The sequence below is a fragment of the Molossus molossus genome, unplaced genomic scaffold (assembly GCF_014108415.1).
Source record: "Molossus molossus isolate mMolMol1 unplaced genomic scaffold, mMolMol1.p scaffold_m16_p_8, whole genome shotgun sequence".
Taxonomy (NCBI): domain Eukaryota; kingdom Metazoa; phylum Chordata; class Mammalia; order Chiroptera; family Molossidae; genus Molossus; species Molossus molossus.
The window spans coordinates 16,164,960-16,192,931 of record NW_023425402.1 but is presented as its reverse complement, the minus strand read 5'-3'; the positions used below and the strand labels follow the sequence as shown (position 1 = coordinate 16,192,931).

Below are 27,972 nucleotides of genomic sequence, written 5' to 3'. Positions count from 1 at the left end.
TACTTTTTGAAGTAATTTATAAATGCTTTTGTTTTCCTTGCATTTATTTATTATTAAATACATTTTGTGCTATTTCTCTTTTCTATTTAGATGAATAATACTGCAGCCAGCCCCATGTCTACTGCCACCTCAAGTAGTGGAAGAAGTACAGGGAAATCTACAAGCTTTGCCTCAGAACTGCAGAGTATGATGTAAGTGTATCTGTGCATCTTCCTTGTTACTATGTTAAGGTTATTCATGTTGATAAAGGACAATAGAAATAACAACATTTATAAAACTTAACTGGTTAGGAAATTTTTACTTAAGTGAAAATGAAATTGTCTGATAACATTTTAAATAGCCATACGCAGACAAAACGGGCAGCATGAGTGAAAAGTGCTACAGTGGTACTGTATTAGAAAAACAAGTATTGATTTGTCTTTATAAAACACTGAGCGATTATGTTAAACCTTTTTTCTCTAATTATTATCTTTTATGAATTGTTTATTACTATTAGATTTAGAAAATTTTGATATAGTTTATATTCTGGGATGAAGTGTTTTCACGGAGTTCTCAATTATTTTCAAATGGCACAATAATTCTATTAGCCTAATGTAATTTACTTTTTAGTTTTGATTTCAGAACATTGAGAAAAAACTTAGAACATTTAAAAAACACATTCCATTTTTTTGTTTTTGTTTTGTTTTTTATCCTCCCCTGAGGACACTTTTTGCATTTATCTTCAGATAGAGCAGGAGGGAGAGTAGGCGGAAGAGAGAGAGAGAGAGAGAGAGAGAGAGAGAGAGAGAGAGAATCATCGATGTGAGAGAGACACATCGAGTGGCTGCCACCCACACAACCCCAACCAGGGCTGGGGACAAACTGCAACTGAGGTATGTGCCCTTAGAGGGAACCGATCCCAGGACTCTCTGGTACGCGGGCTGACGCTCTAACTGCTGATCCAGACTGGCCAGGGCTCACATTTCATTTTTGAGAAGTTACACAGTCATTAAGATTTCTTTCCTAAAGCTCTTTTCAGCTTGATTTCTGGCTTCTTGTGTTGATGAGACTGCATATCTTGATTTAATGGGAGATAGTGTATTTATTAGAAATGTCTAATGGCACATAGTAGTTTTTCCTTATTATTGGTTCAGGAGACAATTATCTGCATAAGGGGACAACACGTTAGAGCTCTTCTTTTCCTATGGATGCAATATTCTGGACATATCCGTCAATTTTAAAAGAACGTTTCTTTTCAGGTTTAAGTGTCTTCCTCTTGTGGGTATGTATTGATAGCCTTTGTAGTGGATTGATACCACTGTGATATTTATTGTTCTAAAAAAAAATGTGTTTGAGCTTATATTTGTTTGGTGAACATACTATAAATAACACTGAAAACATGTAGATCACAGGTTCTCAAACTTTTTGGCTCAGGCTCCTTTTATACTCTTAATTATTAAAGACCTTGAACAGTGTTTGTTTATGTGGGTTGTACCTATTAATATTTATTGCCCAGAGTTTAAAACTAAGAAAAAAATTCATTTGAAAAAAATAAACCTCTTATGTGTTAACATAAATAATATATGCCCTATCAAATAATCATATTCTAAAACCAAAAATTGGAAACACATTTTGTTAGATGACATGAGAATAAAATAAATGTATTAATTTAGGAGTTGCATGAGGTGAGCATGTGTGTGTGTTTCAATTTATTGATTTTAGAGAGAGGAAGGGAGAGAGAGAGAAACATTGGTTTGTTGTTCCACTTATTCATGCATTTATTGGTTGTCTCTCGTATGTGCCCTGACCACGGATCGAACCCCAAACCTTGGTGTATTGGGATGATGCTCTAACCAACTGCGCTACCCACCCAGGTCCCTGTGTTTTAAATTAAGAAAACTTTAAGTGTTTATGCTTGTATACAGTTTTAGTATATACAGTTTATTAGTTTAAGTTTTTTCATTATAGTTTAGTAGCTGTATGTTAAGACTCTTTTATGTTGTGTTATGTTAATTATGTGTAAAAACACTACATGTATTTTAGAAGGTTTACAGTAAAGTGAGGAAATCCATTTTCCTGTAGAGCCAGTTCACTGATTACTTTGTATTTTCAAACATATTATAAATAATATATATTATAGAGAACAGTATAATGAACTTCATGTATCCATCATCTGGCTTTACCAATAACTATGTTTTGTTTTGCCAGTCTTATTTTACCTTCCCTCTACTTTTCACTTTTTTTAAATGTAATATTTTAAAGCAAATTCCAGCTGTCATATTTTAAATTTGGTGGTATTTATTAAAACAATATATTTGGCCTGGCTGGTGTGTCTCAATAGTTGAGCGTCAACCCATGCACCAAGAGGTTGCTGGTTTGATTCCCAGTCAGGGCACATGTCCAGATTGTGGGCCAAATCCCCAGTGGGAGGCATGCAGGAGGCGGCCAATCGATATTCTCTCTCATCGATGTTTTTCTCTCTCTGCCTTCCTTTCTCTCTATAATCAATAAAGAAAAAAATAAAGAAATTTTTAAAAAAATAAAACAATATATTTGTTGATAGGTAAAAAATTGCTCTACAGCAGTGGTCAGCAAACTGTGGCCATGGGCTCATAGATTGGCTGCCTGTTTTTGCAAATAAGGTTTTATTCATCTATCTATTATCTAGCTCTGCTTTCATGCTACATGACAGAGTTGAGTGTTTTTTAAAAAAAATATATTGTGATTAATTTTTAGAGAGGAAGGGAAAGAGAGAAAGAGGTGGAAACATTGATATGAGAGAGAACCATTGGTCGGCTGCCTCGAGCATACTGGGATTGGGCATGAGCCCTGACCAGGAATTGAGTCAGCGACCTCTTGATGCATGGGTTGATGCTCAGCCACGGAGCCACACTGGCTGGGACAGAGTTGAGTATTTGTGACAGAGACCACACGGCCTGTAAAGCTGAAAGTATTTATAATATGGCCCTTTACAGAAAAAGTTTAATGACCCCTAATCTATAGAAACAGCTGTCTATTAGAAGAAAGCTGTGTTTCCTTTTGTCATTTATACTTGAGAGGTTCTACTTAGTGCATTTGATAGACTGCAGGCCACTTAAGGAAACTGAGAAAAAATAAAAGCTAAATTCAGCACTTTCTTATTAAATACTTTTGCAAACATCTTCCCAACTAATGTGCTTAAGCTGGATTCAGAATGCAAAAGTTATTGTTGGCTACAACTTTGGAAGAAATATACATTTTCCTTCTATTTCAGACCTCATAGAGAGGCCTCTCCTAATAGTTACATTCATCATTTATAGTCTGAAGTTATTTTTTTCCCCTTATGAATTGCTTCATAGAGCAAAAAAAGTAGGGCTGAAATTGGGGAAATACTTTTTAATTTACCAATATTTTCAATTGGTATAAGGTTTTCAGGCTTTTGATTTATAAAATTAGAATCGCTATACATTTTTGATCCTTGCTTATGTGATTTCAAATGAGAAACTGTCGGCTTAAGTCTGTTTATTTTGTGTTGTAGGAATTTCATTCTGTGAATTCCTACTTTTTTTTGCTGCAGTTTCACAGTTCTTCTAAGTCTGTGTTGCATTGCTTTTTTTTCATCCTTGACTGCTACTGTCTTCCCCACCCATTCACCACTAATGACCTGTTTTTCTCTTGGGTCCTAGCCTTCTAAATAAGTAACAATCTTGTACTGTCACTTCTAGGGAATGGTTTCAGGTATGTAGTTGTCAAGCACAAATGAAATTGTCATGATCTGCTATTAAATATAGAACTGGCAGCCAGTCTGTTCTGCTATTAGAGCCTTAATAGTTTGGGTGGTAAATACTGCCAGTGAAGCATATTTTAGGAAGTGCTTCTACAAATTCTAAGTGAAAGGATTAGCAGTCAAACAAATGTTAGTGGCTTGGGGATGACAGCAGCTTTCCCTTACCTAGTGCTTACCACTGAGCACATTTGCTATATGCTACTTATCACAGCTCTTTGATAAGTATCCTGGAAGGGTCCAGAGGCTTTTCATTTTTAAGTTACTGAACTCAAGTAGCCTGTAAATTAAAAAGTGAAATTTTTTCAATTCACATTGCAGGTATTTTAACAAACTTCTTAAGAATTTTAATTAATGTAAATGTACCTCAAGAAGTCTTCATTGGACTCATTCTTCCTTATTTATGTATTTTTTGACTTGTATTACTCTTTTTTCAGGTTTATAGACCTCATGATGATTCCAGGGTTTCAGTGCTTGGTAACATTTAGTAATTCTCATGTGATGCAATGAAAAAAAGAAGTATTTCATTTACAAGTTACCTGTATTTTATAAGAATTCTTCCAAATGAAATTCTCATTCTCCCAAATGAGAATTTCATCCTTATTTAAAACCCACAGATTGAAAAATAACTTTAAAAAAATCAGAGTTTTCTTTATATATGACAAAATTTACTCTCTTAATTGTATAATTCTGCAAGTTTTGCATTTTTTAAAATCAGCATGTATCAAGCCTATATATGGCAGGCATGTCCATGAAGTATTCTATGAACACCTCAAACTTAGTATGTCCAAAATTGAACTAATACTTTCCTCAATAATATTTGCTTCTTCTCTTGGGAATTATTGGGATAAATAGCAACAACCATATATTTATTGTGTAGACTAGGGCATAGCTGTATATGAGAAATGGTATCGTTTGGCTTTTTAGCATTTTGAAGTTAGGATTTGTGTAAGAGTATGTTCCCAGTTCTATCCTTACCGCAATCTGACTTTAAAGAGATTTAATATGTAAATATATGAGATAGTAGCCCTGGCCGGGTAGTTCAGTTGATTGGAGCATTGTACCAATATGCAAAAGTCTCAGATTCAATTTCCAGTACACATACAAGAAGCAGCCAATGAATGCATAAATAAGTGGAACAACAAATTGATGTTTCTCTCTCTTTCTTCCTTCCACTCTCTCTAAAATCAATAAAAAATTTAAATATATAAGTTATTAAACTGACATAAGTTTCCTTCAAAATATTGATTTTCCATAGTATGTTTAAGTTTTCAGAAAACTGGATGAAAGAAAAATTCTTAATGGTAAAAAATGCTAACATTAATACATTATAATTTCAGAGATGCTTTAACAATACCATTGATAATAGTGAATGCTTGTATAGAGCATAATGTGTACCAGGCACTCACCGAGTATTTCCATATATGATTTCATTTAATCCTCATACAACCCTGTGACGTAGATGCTATTATTCCCCTTTAATGGATGAGAAAATCGAGGTACAAAAGGTTAATGATGCACCAACAATTGCTGTTATAGTAATTGGAAAAACCTGGATTTAATCCAGGAAGTCTAACTCCAGAGTCAGTGCTCTTGACAAATTATGCTAAGCTACATTTCAATCAATAAACTTTTTATTTTTATTTATACAATTTAGTGAACAAATGAACTTTTATCAGTTTATGTGTGACTAGTGTGCTATAATGGAGTAATAATATGAAAGCAAAATAATTGTTCAGTAATTACTACTCTTAGTACTGAGGTCTACTTTTTATAAGAAGTATTGGATTAAGTTGTTATTTTCATATTATCATAGCATTTATTTCAATTTCTTATACCTAATCACCAATCTTTAAGCAAGGCTATCTCAGTAACCATAAGAAAGTATAAGTTTTCATAGGAATTATGTACTCAATGTACTCCATATTGGTAGCTCATATTTGTAATATTTCATAATTTTGGATATAAACATGGCCACATTGTTGACTATTTAAATGTTTATATTTTATATTTTATCACTATTAAATATTTTATTTTAATTCCTGATATTTAAATTACATTAAAATATATGGATAAACTTTGTACTTTCTGTGAAATGCATCTATTTGGAATATTTTAAGACATACACCAGTTTATAAATATAACAAGAGAAGGAGGAAGATTTTCAAACTGTAATAATAAATTGGTCACAGTCTTTCCTGACAGAAAATGTGTGTAAGAGCTGATTGAGAACATAGAAGCACTGTGTAACTGAAAGTTGGTTATACTTTTTTTGCTTTCAGAAATGAAATAAGGAAATGTTTAAATTGCCAGATTCAACTGAATTAAGTGCCTGCATTGAAAATATGTGTCATTTTGTAAATGTGACAAAATATAGTTTTGAACTTATACTTACATATCTCTATCAGTGCTCTCATGAAAAGAAAATAACTAGGCCTTTTGTTTTAGGATTCTGTGCATATAATTCCCAGGGGAAAAAACAATTGCTGAATCTTAGAAGTGGTTTCTTGAAATTCAGGAAGATGGAGTCATTTTAGTAATTCTGTCATGAAAAATAGGTAAAATTCACAGATCTGTCATTCTAAAATTGCAGTGTAGTTGCAAATTATACACTGGAGGACGGGAATACCTGTTCTGAACTGGTATGATGGCCACACCAGGACCTAAGTGATATGCAGGTTGTCTTCACTTTAGTGTTAATATTCATTCATTCCGTTGTGTTGCAGAGTGTTTTCCTAGACCCTACTGAGGGTGTTATGTAGCTTATGGTTTATGTCCAGTATTAACTTTCTAAAATCTGAAAGCCTCTGAATTCTGAAATGACCTTTCAAATAAGGGATTGTGGACTTGCATTTCCCTCATAGGTTTATGTGAGGATGAAATGAGATACTGAATCATACTGTTGTTGACACATAGTAAACACTATCAATTATTATCTTAAAAAAAGTAATTAGCACCATCAACATAGTATTTAGGAAGTTTGTAAAGAATGTGTCAGGTGCAGGGAGAAATGTTTGCAGTTTTATGGGAAGAATTTTTATAATTTCCTATATAGAGAAAAATGTTTTGTCTACATTATAACATGCTGTCTAGCAGAACTTTCTGCATGTTGGAAATTTCTGTTTCTGTTTTCTACAGTATAATAGCCAGTAACCCCATGTACTTACTGTGTACATTAAATGAGACAGGCAACTGAACAACTGAATTTTAAATTTTAGTTTAATTAATTTAAACTTAGTAAATGGCTACCATATTGGACAACACAGAAGAAATATGGAAAATATAACTTGTGTAAGGGGTATTTCTTTTCTGGGTTTGCTTATGTTATAAGTGTGGGGCAAAAGTAGGTTTATAGTTGTTTGTGTAGAAAATAATACAATAATTAATAAATAATAATACAAGAATAAGCTTAGTGTAAACCTGTAAACAAAAGCAACTGTAAACCTACATTTGCTACTCTTGTATGTTTTTATTGAAATTGGGAAAAATACATTTTATATGTTGCGTGATTTTTAAAATTTTATATTTGATTTTAACACTGTCATAGATTTACGTTTTACTTTTTTTTTTTAGTTGTCATTGTCCGTAGTTCTTTAAAGATTTGGGGATGTTTATTTGTGGTTGCTTTGGCAGTTCAGATTTGATTGGGAAGTTTAATATTACATTCATGTTCTATTGTCCAGAAAGTCCGGATAATATCAAAGTGTGTTAATTTTTTAAAAACACTTGTGCATTTACATAGTATATTTATACTTAGTCTTTCTGAAATTCCTATGATTATACCTCTGAATGTATATAGCACTTGATTGTCATGCTAGCATCTGTAACTGAATTTGTAATATTGCAAGTTTTGGGTCCTCATTTTTATGCAACTAGATTTGCAGAATTTTTGGTAACTATAAAGTTAATATGTTACATGGCATTTTGTTAATACAGTGTTTTTATTTTTAATATACTGAGATTTTTGAAACCTTGTTATTTTTAAATATATACATTTAAAATTAATCTTTTACAATATTGGATAAAACCCTGGCTGGTTTGGCTCAGCGGTTGGAGCGTCGGCCTGCGGACCAGAGAGTCCCAGGTTCAGTTCCCGCTAGGCCCTAGTGGCTAGGGGCATGTACCAAAAAATAAAATAAAATGAAATAAAAAAAAATAAAATATTGGATAAAATTAGATTCTTCTATATTGAAAATATATAACAGTATTTAGTAAATATACTTTACTAAATATGGTCCCTCTATGTCGTCTCAAAGGGTAAGAGATCTCTCTTTCTTACAGCTGCATAGTACTCCAATGTGTATATGTACCACAGCTTTTTTATCCGCTTATCTACTGATGGACACTTGGGCTGTTTCCGGATCTTAGCTATTGTAAATAGTGCTGCTATGAACATGGGGGTACATATATTCTTTCTGATTGGTGTTTCAGGCTTCTTAGGGTATATTCCTAGAAGTGGAATCACTGGGTCAAATGGAAGTTCAATTTTTAATTTTTTGAGGTAACACCAAAAACACCATAGTGTTTTCCATAGTGGTTGCACCAGTCTGCATCCCCACCAGCAGTGTACTAGAGTCCCCTTTTCTCCACACCCTCGCCAACACTTGTTGTTTGATGATTTGATGATGACGGCCATTTTGATAGGTGTGAGGTGATACCTCATTGTTGTTTTAATTTGCATCTCTCTGATGATTAATGATGTTGAGCATTTCTTCATATGTCTCTTAGCCATTTGTCCTGTTAAGAGAGGTGTCTATTTAGTTCCTTTCCCCATTTTTAAATTGGGTTCTTTGTCTTCCTTTTGTTGAGCTGTATGAGCACTCTATATATATTGGAAATTAACCCCTTATCTGATATATTATTGGCATTTATGCTCTCCCATAGAGTGGGTTGCCTTTCCATTTTGGTGGTGGTTTCTTTTGCTGTGCAGAAGCTTTTGAGTTTGATGCAGTCCCATGTGTTCATTTTCTCCTTTGTTTCTGTTGCCTTAGGTGATGTATCAGTGAAAATTCTGCTGCGTATGATGTCTGAAATTTTGTTGCCTACATTTTCTTCTAGTATTTTTATGGATTCATGAGTCACATTTAATTCTTTTATTCATTTTGAGTTTATTCTTGTGTATGGTGTAAGTTGATGGTCTAGTTTCATTTTTTTGCATGTAGCTGTCCAATTTTCCCAACACCATTTATTAAAGAGGCTGTCTTTACTCCACTGTATGCTCTTGCCCCCTTTGTCAAATATTAATTGAGCATATTGCCTTGGGTCCATTTCTGGGTTCTCTATTCTGTTCCACTGATCTATCTGCCTGTTCTTGTGCCTTATCCTTTGACATGGAAGGACCTGGAGAGTATTATCCTAAGTGAAATAAACCAAGCAGAGAAAGACGAATATCACATGATTTCACTTATTTGTGGAATATAATGAACATAACAGTCTGAGGAATGGGGTAGTCCCAGAGATGTGGAAGTGAGGTTCAGACTGACATTCCCCAGAAGAGGGGATGGGGGGGAGAGATAAAGCACAGAACTTATATGCATGTATGCATGAACAATGGACATGGACAACAAAGCTGGGGACAGGGCGGGGAGGGTGAGAGAGGGGGGTATCAGTGGAGGGAAAAGGAGAAACATCTGTAACAAAACTAAATTAATTAAATTTAAAAACCAAAAAAGTATTTAGTAAATATGGGTAAAAAAATTAAAATTTCATATCTGATTATCTGTTGATTGCCTTCTTACAATAAATTCTGTTGATATAGAATGTAAACAACTAAAATTAAAAAGGTGTAATTTTATAGAGGAATCAGTAGGTTCTTAATCTTTAACTCTTTGTTGAATCTAAGGGTCCATGACTATTTTTAAATTTGCCAAGACACAGTTTTAATTTTCTCTACATGTTAGATTGATACGTAGTTTTGCATTACATTGAAAAAATGGGACTTGACTTATTCTATGATGTATATTAATATGTTAATATATATTAATATGTCTGTGTTTTTAACATACTGAAATATATCACAAAAACTATATATTGGTATGATTATGCCACCTTTGGCAAATATATATATATACATATATATGTATATATATATATTTTTTTTCTATGTGTACATGGACTTTTTTTTAATCTTAAGCAAAATTCCATAAACTTAAGAAAAAAATACTTATAGTCATTAGGTTTTCTGATTGACATAACATTTTTTCCAAGACAATAAATAGAGTTTACAAACCACTTTTCTAGGGAAAAGTAGTGAGAACTAGCCCTAAATCTCTTATCTTTGACTGACTGCTTTCTTCCTCCTTTACTTTTCATAGGTTTCTCTGTCTTGAAAGAATCATGTTAAGACCAGTTTTTGCCATGGCTGGTAGAGTGTTACTCGACTTCTGTGCTTTTCTCCCTATTACTGTATTACATGCGTTGGTAATGTGTGTTTAACAGGGATAACAATATACTACTATATGTTTCTACCGATTATGGGTTAAATTAAACTTTTTGGGCTGGCCCGGCCTGTGTGGCTCAGTGGATTGAGCATTGTCCCTTGGACTGAGAGGTCTTGGTTCGATTCCCAGTTGGAGCACATGCCTGGGTTTCCAGCTCAGTGCCCAGTAGGGGATGTGGAGGAGGCAGCCGATCGATGGCTCACTCTTATATCAGTGTTTCTATCTCTCTCTCTAAAAATCAATAAAAACATATTTTTTAAAAAAACCTTTTTGGGATGGCCTGGCAATCAATTAATATTATATCAATAGCAAAAATAATATTCTTCTTGTGTAGAGTTACTTCTAAACAGTCAAACTTGGATTACAACTATTTTATTTATTTTTATTTTATTTTATTTTATTTTTTGAGTACAACCATTTTAAAATAAGCCACTGATTGTATGTTTTATTCTGCCTCTTCCAACCTAGAATTTAGGTTTAACTTTGTCCTTTATTAATTTATTATTAGCAGTGTCCTCTAATTCTTTAGAAGGATGTGAACAAAGATGATGGTTGTTTTTAATATACAATAAAACTTTTCTTATCTAGAATTTGTAATTAAATATAAGTATTTTAAAGGGTAAATTAATATAAAAGACAAGAAAGCCACATATACATGAGTGAGGGATTAAAACAGCATGATACAGTGGAAAGGATCATAGATTTAAAGCTAGAAGACCTTGGTCATTTCTGTAGTGGTGGATTTGATATGTTTAGAACAAAATATTACTGCCTCCCCATGTAAAAAAATAACAAAAACCACACAGGGAAATGTTATGGGTAGGGGAATTGTTATATCAATACTTTGTTCAAAATGAAGTTTCTTTTATTTCCTTATATAGAAGCAGTTCATATTATTTTCTGAAAAGAAAAAATATAGAAGGATCATGAACACTTTAAACTCACTGAGTTAAAGAACTGTTAAATATTTTGGTATTTCTCTTTTCAGTTTCTTTCAAATGCACATAAAAATGCTAAAAGGCTGTATTTTAACTGCTGTTGTATAGCTTGGGTTTTTGCTTATTATATCATAAGCCCTTTTCAATTTTGATAAATATGTGGCATTATCTTTACAGCTGCAGTTGTTTGTATTTCATTATGTATTTAAGCAGTCTGGTTAAATATTAAATTGTTTCTAATTTTCCAGTGTTACATATATGATTGCAGTAAACTTCCTTTATATTTAGATACAGATCTGTCTCTCTCCTCTCCCCCTTTACTTTCCTTCCTCCTCTCCCTTCCCATCTTTAAGCATTAGGACTAATTCCTTTAAGGTTTTGATGACCTTCTATAAAGGCTTTAATGATTTATAATCACACCAACAGTATATGTATGCCTTGCCAATATTGAGTATTATGACATATATAATGTATATTATTTATACATAAATAAACATATATAGGGAGAAAGAGAAAGAAAAATATGTATTTTATTTAAAGTCTTTTTAGCATTTTGTAATTGAGTTTCTGTGTTTTTTTTTTAATCCTCACCTGAGGACACTTTGCATTCATAGAGCGAGAGGGAGAGAGGGAAGAAGAGAGAGAGAGAAACATTGATGTGAGAGAGGCACATCGAGTGGTCGCCACCCACGTAACCCCAACTGGGGCCAGGGACAAACTGCAACCAAGGTACGTGCCCTTAGCGGGAACCGAACCCAGGTCTCTCCAGACCGCGAGCCTACGCTCCAACCGCTGAGCCAAACCGGCCAGGGCTGAGTTTCTGTTTGATGAACTCTGGAGCCTAACTAAACATAAGGGAACCCATTATTATTCAGGGAAACTGAGGCAACTTGTATAAAAGTTACTTAAGTCAGGAGAAGTAATAAGATCTTCACACAGAGAAGCAAAAAAGAAGGAAATAAAAGCTATCTTTAATCCTTTACTAGGAGAGTCTTATACTTTGGAGTGGGTGTCCATGTGTCTGACTTAATCTTTTTTAAGTTCTTTGTAAGTTTTAGCCATTGGTGTGGTTTTTTGGTACTCTGCTTTCTTTTTTCCTCACTTAATATACTGTGAACACTCTTCTTTCTTCTTCTTCTTTTTTAAATTCTCACCCGAGGATATTTTTCCATTTATCTTTAGATAGAGTGGGAGGGAGGGAGGGAGAAAAAGAGAAAAACATCAATGTGAGAGAGACACATTAAGTGGTTGCCTCCTGCACGACCCTGACCAGGGCCAGGGGACCAAATCACAACCGAGGTACGTGCCCTTGACCAGAATTGAATCCTCGACTCTTTGGCCCTTGGGCCTACAATCTAACCGCTGAGCCAGACCAGCCAGGGCAACAATTTTCTAAGTTATTAGAAAACTGTTTTATTGTATGGATAGCTGTTATGTTATTAGCCCACTGTTATTAAATCATATTGTTATTTCCAGTCTTTCCACTATTAAAAAAATGATGTAATGAAATTTTGATAACTATTGCCTTATATTGAAGTCTTAGAAGAATTTTTGAATCTAAAAGTTTTTTTGATAGTAAATTTTCTAATATTTCCTCCAGGATATTGGACGGATTTAGATTTCTGTCAACAGTTATGAGAGCATCCCCCTCCATCTCTCTCTGATGTTTAATGGTAGAAACATCGTGTTGTGTTACAGCTTTGCTTTGACAACTGAGTTTGAAAATATTTATGTTTCTTTATTGGTAGGTATTTGTGCATATTCTTGGAACGATTTTACTAAGTTATTTTTCCCCCTATTATTTATTAAGGGCATTTAATATATTTAAGACATTGATCCTTTGTTGATCTTATTTGCAGTCTTCCTAACCCCCTCTCCCTCCATCTTTTGGTTTCCCTAAGGTTTGTTTATAGTTATTTCCTTTTATATGTGAGTTTTCATATTTAAATTAGTTAAATCATACTCCTTTATTGCTTCCACCTTTGACAGAAAGATCTACCTTGAGTTTTGTACATATTAGTGTGTACTTCTTATATTTCAGGCTTTTAGTTTCTAGTTTAATATTAAATCCATTATTTTGTTGTATGGTGTCAGGGTAGGTTCTAAGTTAAAACCGTTTTACTTTAAATTGGTTTGCCAGTGGTGTCACCACCACAATTATGTAAGCCTTCCTTTCCCCTCATAATTGAAATGCTACCTTTATGAGATAATAAATTATTATTTTTGACTTTCTGCTTTGTTCCATTGAATTGTCTATTCCTTTGCCAGTGCTGCATTACTTTAGTTATTATAGCTTCTTAATATGTTTTAATATTTGGTATTATAGTTCAAGGTCATCTGCATAACTTTTCTTTTTAAAATATTTCTTCTCTTTTTTCCTAGTTTTATTCTTCCAGATGAATTTTTAGGAGTCATTTCATCGAGCTCCAAAACAAATTCTAAGTGCAAATTTTAAGCAGTTTTATTTTTCTTTTTCTGCTTTTTGCTCTATACTCAGATTTCAGACATTGGTCTCTGCAACTCATTTTACTTTTAAAGTTGATTAATGAAATAATTTTACATTTAGAAAGTTTATTTGAAACAACACTGGATAGATACTGGCTAATGAGTGAGTTGGTTAACTAGTGTATGATTAGAGACTCTGAAGAACTTCTCAGTTTTCTTTAATATTTGTTTTTCTTGCTTAAATGTAGAATTGTGCTGTGTCCGCAGTATGTAAAAATCAGCCAAACTATCCCCTCAACTTTATATTATGAAGTTATTGTCTTATGTTTTGATGGTGAACATGATTGGAAACAAAAGACTAGTTTAATTTTTTATATGCCTGTGAAACTATATTCTGACTAATGGGATTACATGCAAGGGTGTCTGTGTAATATAAATCATAAAGAATAAATATATTTAATATAATTTTTATTTTATAAGTATATGAGCTAACTAATCTGAGTGATCAAGTAGATTTTATTTTGATCTTTTCTTTAAATCTTCACCTGAGAATATTTTTACGTTTATCTTCAGATAGAGTGGGATGGAGGGAGGGAGGGAGAGAGGGAAAGAGAAACATTGATGTGAGAGAGACACATCGACTGGCTGTCTTCTGTACGACCCGACCAGGGCCAGGGACCAAACTGCAACCAAGGTACATGCTTGACCGGAATCGAACTCATGACTCATTGGTCTGTGGGCTGATGCTCTAACTGCTGAGTCAAACTGGCCAGGGCTGTTTTCTCTTCTTTGCAGCTGCTCATTTTTTTTTTCTGTCATTGTGCCATACTCTGGCATCATTTCACTTCTCCCTTTTTTTTTTTTTATCCCCACCTGAGGACATTTTTCTATTTTTTATTCAGATAGAGTGGGAGGGAGAGAGAGAGAGAGAAACATCGACGTGAAAGGGACACATCGAATGGCCGCCACCTGCACGACCCAAACAGGGCCAGGGACAAACTGCAACCAAGGTACGTGCCCTTAGTGGGAACCGAACCCGGGTCTCTCTGGACTGCAGGCCAACGCTCTAACCGCTGAGCCAACTGGCCAGGGCTCACCTCTCCCTTTTTGAATGCTGCTTCCAGTCAACTGTAGAGTTGTAATCTGAAATATTAGATTTTTATCAAAATAAGAGTTCATAAGCAAGGAAAGCCTGACACACTTTCCCAGGTCCTAGCAAAATCACTAGATCTTTGGTGCGTAAACTTAATATCAGTTTTGAGAATTAGGTTTAATTTTTAGTTCTGGGTTTTGCCTGTATTTTTAATAGCTGAAATTGTCATGTGGCAGGTCAAAGTTTATTTGTAAGACCTTTGTTTGGGACCAAATCTATTTTCTTAATGAAAAAGTTTTAGGAATTTTAGTTCAGTTTCTGGATTCAGTACAAACACACAACTTTTTATTTCTCGTAAAAAAACTTGAAGTAATATCTATATATATATTTTTTTATCCTCACTTGAGGATATTTTTGCATGTATCTTCAGATAGAGCAAGAGGGAGAAAGGGAGGAAGAGAGAGAGAAACATTAATGTGAGAGAGACACATTGAGTGGTTGCCACCCACACGACCCCACCTGGGGCAGGGACAAACTGCATCTGAGGTACGTGCCCTTAGTGGGAACCGAACCTGGGACTCTCCCATCCATGGGCTGATGCCCTAACCGCTGAGCAATACCGGCCAGGGCTGAAGTAATATTTTTACTACCATTTAGAAGAAGTAGGCAGGGCCACCTGCTGGAGTTGGTAAGGATGAGAGGTAGGTAAACTTGAAGACAGTGGTCAGCGTTTTGTGATGGCAACAGTGGAGTTAGGGAGACAAAGCTAATTAGAAATATGCTTAGTGTTGTCTAAGTTATCAAGGACTCAGCTGAGCTTAGCGTTTATAAGGGTTCTAACAGCAGGAGATTGTATAATTTTCTTAGCAGTGCTCAACTCTGCTGAGTGTAGGACTGGAACAGAAAGATGATTGGATTGATTTAGGGATTTGAAGGGCAGGTGTAGCACAAGAATGTTGAAATTTTCTTATTGAGTTTAGCTAGGCTGGTGGGAGGAGTGGAATAGAAAGTGTGAAGTAGATAATCAGTTTGTAGAGAAATGGGAGAAGGACAAAGTTTGGAGATTTCAGTGAAGTATAAAATTCAGTAGAGTGGGAGTAATTAGGAGAGCTGGAGGAATAGAAAATGTAACAGAAAATAGAAGCATCATCTTGGACATCTCATCCTCCTGGAAGACTTCCCTGGCCTATCCTGTCTTGTTTATTCCCTCTTGGTGTCCTGTGGCACCTTGCACTGTGTTCTTTTTTTTTTTTTTAATCCTTACTCGAGAACATTTTCATTGATTTTTGTTTATTTTTTAGAGGGAGGGGAAGGGAGAGAGAAATAGAGAAAAACATTGACGTGAGAAACATCCATCAGTTGTCTCACACACGTGTCCTGACTAGAGCTGGGGATCGAACCTGCAACTTAGGTATGTGCCCTGACCCGATATCCAACCTAAGACGTTTCGGTGTACGGGACCACAATCCTATCACCTGAGCCAAACTGGCCAGGACCCTTGTACTATATTCTTATAAAAGTTACTATTTTACTGTATTACAGGGTTCTATTTACTTGTCTATCCCCATTCTCCAATGTAAACTTCATGAGTACAGAGATTTTTAATTTTCCTATTTTATAATACCTGGTATCTATTAGGTGCCCAGTAGGTGTTGCATTTTTTATTTTTATTTATTTATTTATTTTTTAGCGAGAGAGGAAGGGAGAGAGAAATAGAAACATCGATGTGAAATAGAAGCATCTATCAGCTGCCTCCTGCATGTCCCCTACTGGGGATCCAGCTAGAAACCCTGCCTTGCACCCTAATCAGGAATTGAACCAGGACCTCTCAGTCCATGGGGTGACACACAGTGCACTGAGCCACACCAGCTGGGCTAGGTGTTGAATTTAATAGAATGAATAGGAAGTTATGTTTATACTGTGATAGTATAGTTTAGGAGTTGCTAAATTTGAGAAGAGGTCAGAAGTCTTCAGAATGGAAGAGGTAGGAAATAGGGGAGGGGTAATCTATCCTTATACTATTTATCCATATTAGAACTTCAAATTATCGCTTGCTTTGTTTTGGTCATCTGATTTGTTAAGGTTCTGAACATTTTTATATCTCACATCAGGTATTTATTTTGCTTCCTTTTTAATAACTTGAGAAATAAAGGTATACCATTTCTGTTATTCTGTTACTACACTAACTTTGGGTTCCTCTTCTTAGCTGCATGAAAAACATTTTTAGGTTTAACATTCTATTGCAGTGGTTCTCAACCTTCCTAATGCCGTGACCCTTTAATACAGTTCCTCATGTTGTGGCGGCCCCCAACCATACAATTATTTTTGTTGCTACTTTATAACTGTAATTTTGCTATTGTTATGTCTTAGGCGACCCCTGTGAAAGGGTCATTTGACCCCCAAAAGGGTCGCGACCCACAGGTTGAGAACCTCTGTATTGGAGTGTCTGTGCTTTACTTGAAAACTATTGCTTTTAGAAAATTATAATATATATGTAGTGTCTGCTCTGTAGAAGGAAGGGTGGTCTAGTGGAGGCATACAAACAAGAGTGAATCTCATTAGTTCTCTTTTGTATTGCTGTGAGGCCTTTATTATTTATAAAGTCAAATAACAGTATTCATCTCTTAGGTATCTAGTGTGGATTGAATGAGATTATGTAAATCATTTACATAGGAGATAGGTAGGTGTTTGGTGCAAATCTATCTAAATGTTCTAAATTTCTATACCTTTATTAAATTTAGTTTGACTTTATAGTATTATAAATAGAATTGAATCTCAACATAATTTTTGTAGGACCAATTATCTGCCTTCATTAAAAAACAAAGGATTCTGGGTAGTAGTAATTACTTTGAATGGAAAATCTGAGTCTTTAGAAATTTTTAGAGTAGTCTTTTATTTTACTCATGAAGAAAATGAAGAGCAGAGAGTTGAAGTGATTTGCCCTGAGATGTGTAGTAGGTTAGTTTTGAGTCCAGGACTATACATATACCTGATCTTCTGAATATCAGCTCACTTTATTTTCCAGGGCTCTCTTGCTATGAGTATTAATTTGACTATTTCTCCCTTAAATCTCATTTTTTAAACTTTGACACTGACTCAGTTTTTTTGTTTTACTTTTATATTTGAGATGCCACTACAATATTGGACCCACTTTAAAGTGATGAGTGAAATATATACTTGAAGTGCTAATGTTAATTTAGAGCATAACTTCTTTATGTGCCTTATTATCTTGAGATCATCTCTCTATTATAGACTGCTTTGAAACTATTGACTTCACTTATTTAGACACTGATGGGATGTCTAAATTTCCTGATTAGAACATGAAATTTGGCTAACAAAAGAGCTTATCTTTCAAATTTTTTGTTGTTTTTGTTTCATAAGATTCCTTTAAAATACAGTGACTTAATTTTGACCACATTTCAGCAGCCAGACATTATTATTATTATTATTTTTTTGTTAATCCTCATCTGAGAATATTTTTCCATTGATTTTTAGATAGAGTGGAAGACAGGGAGAGAGGGAGCGAGAGAAACCTGGATATAAGAGAGAGAGATCAATTGGTTGCCTCCCACACAACCCCAGCTGGGGCCAGGAATCGAACCTGCAACCCAGGTAACATGCCCTTGACCATAAGTCAAACCCTTGACCTATTGATTTGTGGGCCGTTGTTATAACCATTGAGCCAAACTGGCCAGGGCCAGACATTATTTTTTATAAATTATTCTTTGAACTTAGTTTTTTCACCAGTCATTTCAACTCCCAACGTTTAGTCTAATGCAGTGCCACCCAATGTAGCCAGTATGTGAACTGTTTGTCATTGGTCTTTTATGAGATAAGTAGCTTGAGCCCAGTTATAAACCAGTCCCCCTGCTTCCTTCATTGAGATAGTGTTCCTGTGATAAAAGCTGTATTAAGTGGTGTGCATAGTGGTGCAGTTGGTTCACAGTGTGGTGCAAAGTCCTTATTTCATTGTGAACTTGTAATGAACACTTACTAGACTCATCGGATGGCAGACCACATTTGATCTGAAGGATTATTGTATGCTAATGCTTTTTATTTATTCATTCAACAAATGCCTGCTGAGTACCTACTGTGTGCTAGGCACTATTCTAGGCTCTGGGGATATAGCAACAAATAAAACAAGCAAAAACCCTCCTATTGGCAGATTAAATTAATCTTGAGTTTAAATTCCTAGTTCTGTTAGAAATACCATTATTCTTATTTTTCAGAAGTTATGTTATTTTTGTGGTAAACCATATTTTTGCAGTTTATGGTCTTGTGCTCTTGAACCTTTGACTTAATTATGTATGTCTATAGAGTGGTAATACTACTTTAAAAAAATTAAAAACACTTTTTTATTTAATTAATATTTTTAGTTGATTCTCCTGAGCTCTGTAGCTAGAGAATTGTGTTATCCATAAATGATGGTTATTTCTCTTTTAAATCATAACTTCTAGAACATTAATAACTGAGAGTGAGGATCATAGCCTTTTTTATTTTTGACTTTAATGGAAATTCTTTCCATATTCACTAGTATGATGTTGGCTTTTGGTTTAAAATAGTTTAAATCACTTTGAGGAAGTAGTTTTATATTCCTAGATTTAAAAAAGGAAATGAAAGGGAGTTGAATTTTAACGAATGTCAGAAAACGTAGTCTTTGAGATGATTGTATACATTCTTTGAGATGATTGTATACGTCTTTCACATTTGACCTACTAATGTGTTATGTTAACACATTTCCTATCATTAAAACATGTTTATAATCTTGTGGCAGTTTATTATCATTTTGTTAATGAATTATATCTCTAAAAATAGAGATCAATCTTAAACCCTCTTGACCCTTTGACTTAATTGTGTATACCTTTCATATAATGGTAATACAATTTTTAATTACATTTTCAGCTTAGGTCATATTTTTTTTCCTGTGACTTATAAAACCTTTGAAAACAGTAATTGTATTTTTGAGCCGCATTACAGTTTTACTTGAAATTAGTCTTTCTGAAGCAAGGATTTTTTAATTTAGAAGGAAATGTAGAAGAAGTTAACTTCTAATAAAAGTAAACAGTGACAACATGAATTGGTCATACAGCAGATATGGAGAGAACAATGTATTAAGCAATTATTCTTTGGTTGCCTATCTTATATATTACCTACAGATGTCCTGTTTGTCAGACTTTAGAGTACTTTAGAGGTTGTACTGCAATATTAGAATTTTTTTTTGTTGTTGTTTTTTTATCCTCATCTGAGGACATTTTTTCCATTTTTTTGTTCAGATAGAGTAGGAAGGAGAGAGAGGAAGAGAGAGAGAGAGAGAGAGAGAGAGAAACATTGATGTGAAAGGGACACATCGAGCGGCTGCCACCCACACGACCCAACCAGGGCCGGGGACAAACTGCAACCGAGGTATGTGCCCTTAGCGGGAACCGAACCCGGGTCTCTCCAGACCGCAGGCCAACGCTCTAACCGCTGAGCCAAACCGGCCAGGGCCAATATTAGAATTTTAATGATGAAATATACTGGCAGATTAAATTGATGAAAACCAATGAAACAACATATTGCTTATAAGGAATAAATCCTCTAATATGATGATGATTCTTAAACTGTAGGGTGCATTAGAATCACCTTAGAGCCTTGCTAAATCATAAGACTGCTCACCACCAAGCTTTCTGTTCCAGCAAATCTAGAGTGAGCTCAATCACTTACAGTTCTGTTAAATTCCCAGGTGATGCTATTCGTCAAGGGATCACACTTTGAGAGTTGAGAGTCAGTGCAATAATGCTATCTAGTAGTGCCCCCTGATTTATCAGCCAACAGCTGATTTAATCACATTTGTAGCAGATGGTGATTAAAAGAAAACTTGGCAGGTAAAATAAAAGCCAAGAAAGAAACTTAACATTTTTCTTAATTCTTATTTTTAGTAGACTCATTAATAGAAGATTGAGGGACATAATGTAGAGAATTACTGTGATTCTGTTATTGTGGCTTTAAATTTGTAGAGGATACTGAAATACTACTGATGTTCTTTTTTCCCGCAGTACAGTTGTCCCCAGGAGTACTAAATTCAAATTTAGATACTCCATTCATATTATAATCAATAACATTTATAATCATGATACAACTGATGATGTAGAGACAACGTTTTATATCAGTGGAGATTATAAATACAATCATCTTTATTCATAAAACTAAGTACATATGGTGCACTGTGGGTACATTTGCATAAATAAATAATTATGAACTGATAAGGACTGTGAAAGAAAATGTACAATGTACTAGGAAATAGTGGAATGTGGGAGCTTAATTTAGGGAAAGCCTCTCTAAGGAAGCAGGAATTTTGGCTACACAGAGTTACAGGAAGAAGAAGTAGCACTGTCATCACTAAATAGGCATTGTACACTGACATCTTTCCATATGTTACTTCACTTAATAGCCCTGTTAGTTGGATAATATTCCCAAATTTTAGATGAAGAAACTAAGAATTAAATAAATCAAAGAACTTTTCCAAGCTATTAAGTGGTAGAGCTAGATTTTATCAGGTCTTTCTGATTCCACAGCCAAATTGTAAATAAGTATGTTATATTCGGGAGATAGAAGAATATTTTCTTAAATAAATAAATTATTATTAAATAATATAAATTACCTTCTGTTTTCCTTTTTCTTATTTTTATATCAATGCCTTACTTTTTGTTTTTATAAACTAGACACAAATAGGCCATTTAAGAGCACACAATATATTCAAATACACACATGTACATACATTCATATATGCATATTTATATTTGTATAACTTTAACTTTTTCTGATTTTTGTAAAAGTAATAAGTTTGAGAGATTTTTGGAATCTTTAAAAGAACAAAAGAAGGAAATAATGTCATCATGCAGAGATAACCATATTGACATTATGTTTCATTATTTCAGTACTTAGGCATTTATTATATTTTGAAAGTTGTAATCATGCCACATATACAAAATTATTTACAGATAAATAGACTTACAGTGTTCAAATGAAATAAACATCTTTTTTGAATACTAATAATTTTTAATAATTTCATTTCATAATACATCACTTTAGCCTGCTATGGGTAGTGAGAAGGAAGAGGTTTTACTTTTTTCATGAAGTCAGATGATAAGGATTCTGTAATTTTTGGGAATCAAGTTTGGCAAACCTTGCTTTAACCTTGTTGCTGTGGTGGAGTGAAGTTTTTTATAAGAGGTATATATAATCTAATTTCTGTTTCATTTTTCTCATTTTTAAGGACTATAAATGACCTTAAAGAACAGGACCTAATTTTGACCTATAGTTTGCCACTACTTTAAAACATGTTGTGCTGATAGTGTCACTAATTTTTTGTAGTATAACTTTTCACCTACTGATTTTCATCCACTTCAGGAAGAAAGTTTGTTCTGTGATTATAGAAAAATAAACCATTTGGATTCAGCCCTCTATATAATAGACAGTCCCACAGGATTATGTTTCTTTTACTTGAAATATTTTGTCTCTACCATGTACATATCCCTTTGCTTTTGTAGACAGACCCCAAGGATGCCAGAAGAGTTTAAAAACATGTGGAATGTAAGCCCTGCCGCATTTTATGTTTATTAACCAATTTTAAAAAATATTAAAGGTCAGATTTTATTTTTATCAAACTTAACATTTTGCCTTTAATGATATATGCCTATTTCTTTTGGGTTCATTATGTGTCATAGTGATTTGTGTTGAGGTATTTCTTTTGTGCACATCTACCACCAAAAGATTTTTAAATACAATTGCAGAACTTTACATTTGTAACTTGAGAAACAAGGAAACACATTTAAAAAAGAAAATCAGAACACCATTCCATAACAGTCATACATAAATCAGTGAAATAAAATTTATTTTAAAAAGCATGATAATCATTCACTATAGTTTAATTTACTATAAGTCTTATTCCTAAGCTGTTGAAGTAAATTGAGTTGATATATTAGGCAGATATCATATTATTCACACATAAGCCGTAAAATGATGTGTGTAAATAATCCTTTCACCTTAGCTTCTTTCTTTGGTAGTAAATTTTTATTGAAATGAACTCCAGTTTTTAAATATATAAAGTACCACCTTTATTCTTTTCCAGCCATAAAAGTTATTTTTACAGTGTTTTTTCTTTTTTCTTATGTAGTATTTCCTTAGCATGTCTTTTTCAGTACCTGTTATTAAATCCCTTTTCTAAGTCTTTTTATTTTTTGTTTATACAATTGTTCATTCATTCATCTGTCCATCCACTCATTCATTAATTCACTCAAAAAATGTTTATTGAAATATGGTGATAACTATGTGTGGTACTAGTTGGGATGCTGGAAATATCGAGGGGAACACCAAAGTATATGACTGTTGAACCTTTAAGCTGTACACCCAAAACTAATACATAATTAAAAAAGAAATGTTCACTGAATTCTTGTTATATGCTAGGCATTTGCTACATCATGTGGAAAGAAAATAAAGGGAGGAGAGAGAGAACAGAAATTATTTTGTACCTACACTATCAATACTATGAAATATGATTTGTATGTTTCTTATGATTTCTGATGTAGTCATCACATATAGATTTTACAATTTACATTTTACAGATGAGGATTTAGGTTTAGAGAGATTAAGGATTTGTATAGAGAACAGTTTATAAGCAACAGAGTTATGATTTGACTCCAGTAATATCTGATTTTATTGAATATATATCAGATATATCAGAAATGTTGCCTTCCTACATGGGAGACAGGTAAATAAAGTAACTATACATCTCGTCTGTATAAAGTGTATTGTTTGGTGTACCGTATCTCTGTGATTTGTGAAGATGTTTTCAGGGCTGCGCAGGAGAAGGCATGAGGTGCTAGCTATCTTTTCAACCCTTTACCCTTGGAAGCAGAGAGGCTTCTTTTATTTATTTATTTATTTTTATCCTCACCCGAGGATATTTTTCCATTTTTTTGTACAGATAGAGTGGGAAGGAGAGAGAGGAAGGGAGAGAGAGAGAGAAACATCGACGTGAAGGGACACATCGAGTGGCTGCCACCCGAACGACCAACCAGGGCCGGGGACAAACCGCAACCGAAGTACGTGCCCTTAGCGGGAACCGAACCCGGGTCTCTCCGGACCGCAGGCCGACGCTCTAACCGCTGAGCCAAACTGGCCAGGGCGCGAGAGGCTTCTTTTAAAAATCCATTTTATTTCTTGGGCTTTCTCATAGCATTTCATGTAAAAAATAGATTTTGTAGTTAAAAGGAAAAGACCTTAAGAGTCACTGGACAGACGAACTAATAGAGGTTGATAAATACGTATAAGTAGATAGACAGTCTTATACACAGCCAGAAAAGGAAACAGAACAATAGGAGATGAATGAGAGAATGAAAGAAGTTATAGATATAGTACTGTGGGAGTACAGAGGCAGGTAGGAGAATTTTCAGTTTGAGAACTTGTGAAAATAATGCTATTTGAGCTGTCTTCAAGGACAGGTAATATTTGGCACTGTAGGAATTTAAGGGGAGAGTGGTAGTGAGGATAGGTAGAGAACCCTGCAAGTAAGGGAAACAAAGGAAAGGAAAATAAGGAAACAAACGGCAAAACCATGATTAAAGACCTAGGGGCAGAGATGAGGCATACAGGGCAAATAGTTCAATGTGTCCACAGAGAAACTTGATTGTAGGAGATACAGGCAAAGAGGTTGATTGCTATCAGAATATGGCAAGTATTGAATGCCAGACTAAGGAGTTAGGTCTTTTCCGTAGGTTTGGGAGTCCTTTTAAGAGGTGTTTGAAAATATAAAGATGTGATGTATATTGATACTGATTAAGGATAATTGATCATAGCAGCATGTAAAATGGATTGGCTGTGGGAAGACCTATTGTGGTAGTCTAGGTGAGAGGTAATAGCAGTGGGAAAGAAGACAGGAAACAAATGTAAGTGATAATACAAAGGCTGGCTTATTAGTTATTGAGGACTGATGGAATTGGTGAGTTAGATACCAACAGTGATTCCAAGGTTTCTGTCCTGGAGGAACGGGAAGTTGATGGGCCAACTGGCAAGTTTGAGTGTTGAGTATATTAGCTGATTTCAAAAAGATTTGAGGAGTTTATCATAAGTGTTTAGACTAGAATATGATAGAAAAAGACAGGAAATGAAGATGAAACCTAAAAGGAATAATGATACAAAATTAATCCAGGAGATAAAAATACTCAGAGATGCATGTAATAAAGACCTCTGGTTTCTGAGATGGGGCGAAAGTTTACTGTCAAGCTTCCTAGCAAATGGGAAATCATCGCATTGTATACTACACTGTCTCAGAAGAAACTGCATTCACAGTCCATGATATAACTCATAGCAGTTGTTAGGAGTATAATTTTTGGTGCTGAGGCCTGAGAGGATTTTCTTCCATGGAAGCCTGTGGGGACACTTTATTGTGTAATCAACAGTCTCCTTAATTGTATCTCTACCATAAATATATCATCGAGTATTTATTTGAATCTTACATCTTTGACTTCAAGATAAGGAAACAGCACTATTAAGTATATGGAGTCTGACCTCAAGATTAGTGGTTTCTAACTGTGCTTATTGGAAGCATAGGAATTTCATCACGGACAGTCAGGTTCCTGTCTTATTCCCACTGTGGTCAGAGCAGGTCTGCCTTTATTTGTCTTACAGATTGGGCTTGCATTTTAAAATCTGGCGTTTGAATAGATAGTTCCATAGCTTGGAAAGGTTTGAACCACTGACAGCCGTGCCTCTGAAGTAGAGTTCAGGGGAAAATACTAAGACTTCTATTTATATATCTTTATATACTTTAAAATTTCTACTTTTTAAAATAATTTATATGGTAAATAATATGTCAGAAAGGTAATAGATGTGTATAATTTTTAAACAAATATACAGCGCTGGTCATTACATGTATATTTTACTGATGGGACACGTTGTCCAAAGAATGAGAGCCAGTGAGCCAGAGGAATGTATAGACAGTGACTTTGAGGTAACTTATAATAAATATCATTTCACAACATTTAACATTCAAAACTACTTGGTTTGCTGAAGATATTAAAGTTTTATTTTCTGGAAAGATGAACAAACTGGCCAATCTGTATCCTGTGTTGTTATTTAAAGCCACAAGCAAGTTCTTTTAGTAGAGTGAAGAGAAGTTTGTACTTTTTTTTTTTCCTTTTTCTTTGAATCTTTACCCGAGGACACTTTTCCATTTATCTTCAGACAGAGTGGGAGGGGGAAGGAGAGAGAGAAAGAGAGAGAGAGAAACATCGATGTGAGAGAGGCACATCGACTGGTTAACTCCTGCATGACCCTGACCAAGGCCAGGGACCTAACCGTAACCGAGGTACATGCCCTTGACCGGAATCAAACCCACAACTTTTCTGGTCCATGGTCCGATGCTCCAATTGCTGAGCCAAACCGGCTAGGGCTTTTTTAAAAAATTGTACTAAAATGTAATAATAACTTGATTTACTTCTTGAGATTTTTATTAGTGCTTGACATATTTTATCTCATTTAAATCCCATAATATCCATGGGAGACATGGCAGGTAGGTGTGTAGTTTTTCTCCTGTTTCACAGATAAGGAAACTAAGGCACAAGAGGTGAAGTTATTTTTCTTAAAGCCATGCAGAGAGATTTTCCATGTCTCTACCTTTTAAAAATTACTTTTTCTACTTCTTATCATTCTCTGCTAGCACCTTCTTAAAACATGGATCAAGGCTGCAGAAGCAAAAACCCAGAGTATTTGATAGATGCCAAGGATTCTATAGAAATAAGCATGGAGATAACAGCCTGGAAGAAGAAATTGAACGTTGACTGAAAATAGAAACCCTCAGATATGGATGGCAAAACCATTCTCCTGACCTGCAAATTTCTGTTGTTTATTAGTGGCTCCCTGTAGACCTGGGTTGAGAATTATGGTTATACAGCATTTCATTGGGAAAAAATGTTGTGTACAATGATGTCTGCTATGGGTGGTCTTATGAAAATTGGAATTAATATTCTATCTGGAATATAATCAGTATGGCAGCATCATAGAATTTTAAAAAGGCTTAGAGAGTATATATATATAGTTCAATACTGATAAGTGATGAATCTGAAGCTCATAAAAACTGCTTTGTCTTCTTATCTCATGATAACTCTGTAACTAGATCTTATTTTCTTATTTCTTCTAACTTGTAGCATAGTTTTTTAAAAGTCATACCATGTTAGAAAAAATTGGGGAGAGGTAGAAAGCTTAGAGAAAATCAGGGAAACTAAACAATGTGTAAAATTCAAGAGGGATAATTTATTAAGATTATGTCCTATGACTAGAATTAATGTTTCACTTGACTTTTTGATTTCCTGGCTGTCAAACTTTTATTTTTGAGTTTGTTTCCTTTGTAGAGCTACTTATTAGGTATTTGGGTGCTCTGAGCAAGTAGATACTGGTCGTGAGGCATATTTTAATATATAGTCCTTTTGTTAACATAAATCAGTTTGATAGACTTCGATTCACTTAGTTTAATGGAGACATTTTTGAACTCACAGGAATGAAGAATATTTTAGAGAATAAGTATATGGTAACTACTAAATCACTCTGCTTATAGAACACTCTCCTTCCTCTTGTTTTATTGTCTCCCTTATCCTAGCTCTGAGTCTTGGCTTTGCACATTATTTATTTCTTAAATGGCCTTTCTTTGTCTGCCCACTAAGTATATCCCTTTTTTTTTTTTTGTCTTAAGGACAATTCACCTTTCATATTCAGATTTTTCTCTCAGCCTTCTCAGCTAAGAGCAAAGTGTTGTTTCATACACAGCTTCCTTATCCAAAAAGTTGACATGCTTTTTTTTTTCTCTTCATAATTTTTAATGGATTTTAAATTTGTGGTAAGCAGATCTTTCTGTGGACTCTTAATCATTATTGGTTTGCCTATCATAAACAATCACGTGCTTAACTGATTATGTTCCTATTCTAGGTGATGTTCACAGGGAAATCTACAGATAGGGGCTCTCTACTGGAAGTTGGAATCTAAGGCAGTGCTCCTGTGGACATGAATGGAAAAAAAGCTCAGATAGAATGAAAAGAACAAAGCAGTGCACAAATGGGCAACTGAAGGCATGTCCTTTTTAAGGGTAGAGAGCAAGAATACAGGTAAGGGGACATTTAGGCTGAGTAAATGAGGGAGTTCTGAACAGTGTAAGAAGTAAAAGGTAAAAGTTCTGCTTAAAGCAGTCTGAGAAATCCCTTCAGAGGAGATAAACATCTAGGAGACTTGTATTAGTCTGACTCTGATACTGCTGAATATAGCAGATGTTCTTTTCTTTGTCAT

General features: G+C 34.5%; 1 protein-coding gene and 1 long non-coding RNA gene across 3 annotated transcripts in view; one reads left to right on the top strand and one right to left on the bottom strand.

The window, feature by feature from the left end:
- The window catches only part of RUNX2 (RUNX family transcription factor 2), a 219,615-nt gene that overhangs the window by 176,831 nt on the left and 14,812 nt on the right, over positions 1 to 27,972 (bottom strand). The window lies entirely within an intron of this gene.
- LOC118621645 lies at positions 88 to 27,972 on the top strand. Its single transcript, XR_004957748.1, has 4 exons — positions 88 to 191; positions 6,191 to 6,300; positions 12,721 to 12,864; positions 27,619 to 27,972. It is a non-coding gene; the product is annotated as an uncharacterized LOC118621645 (long non-coding RNA).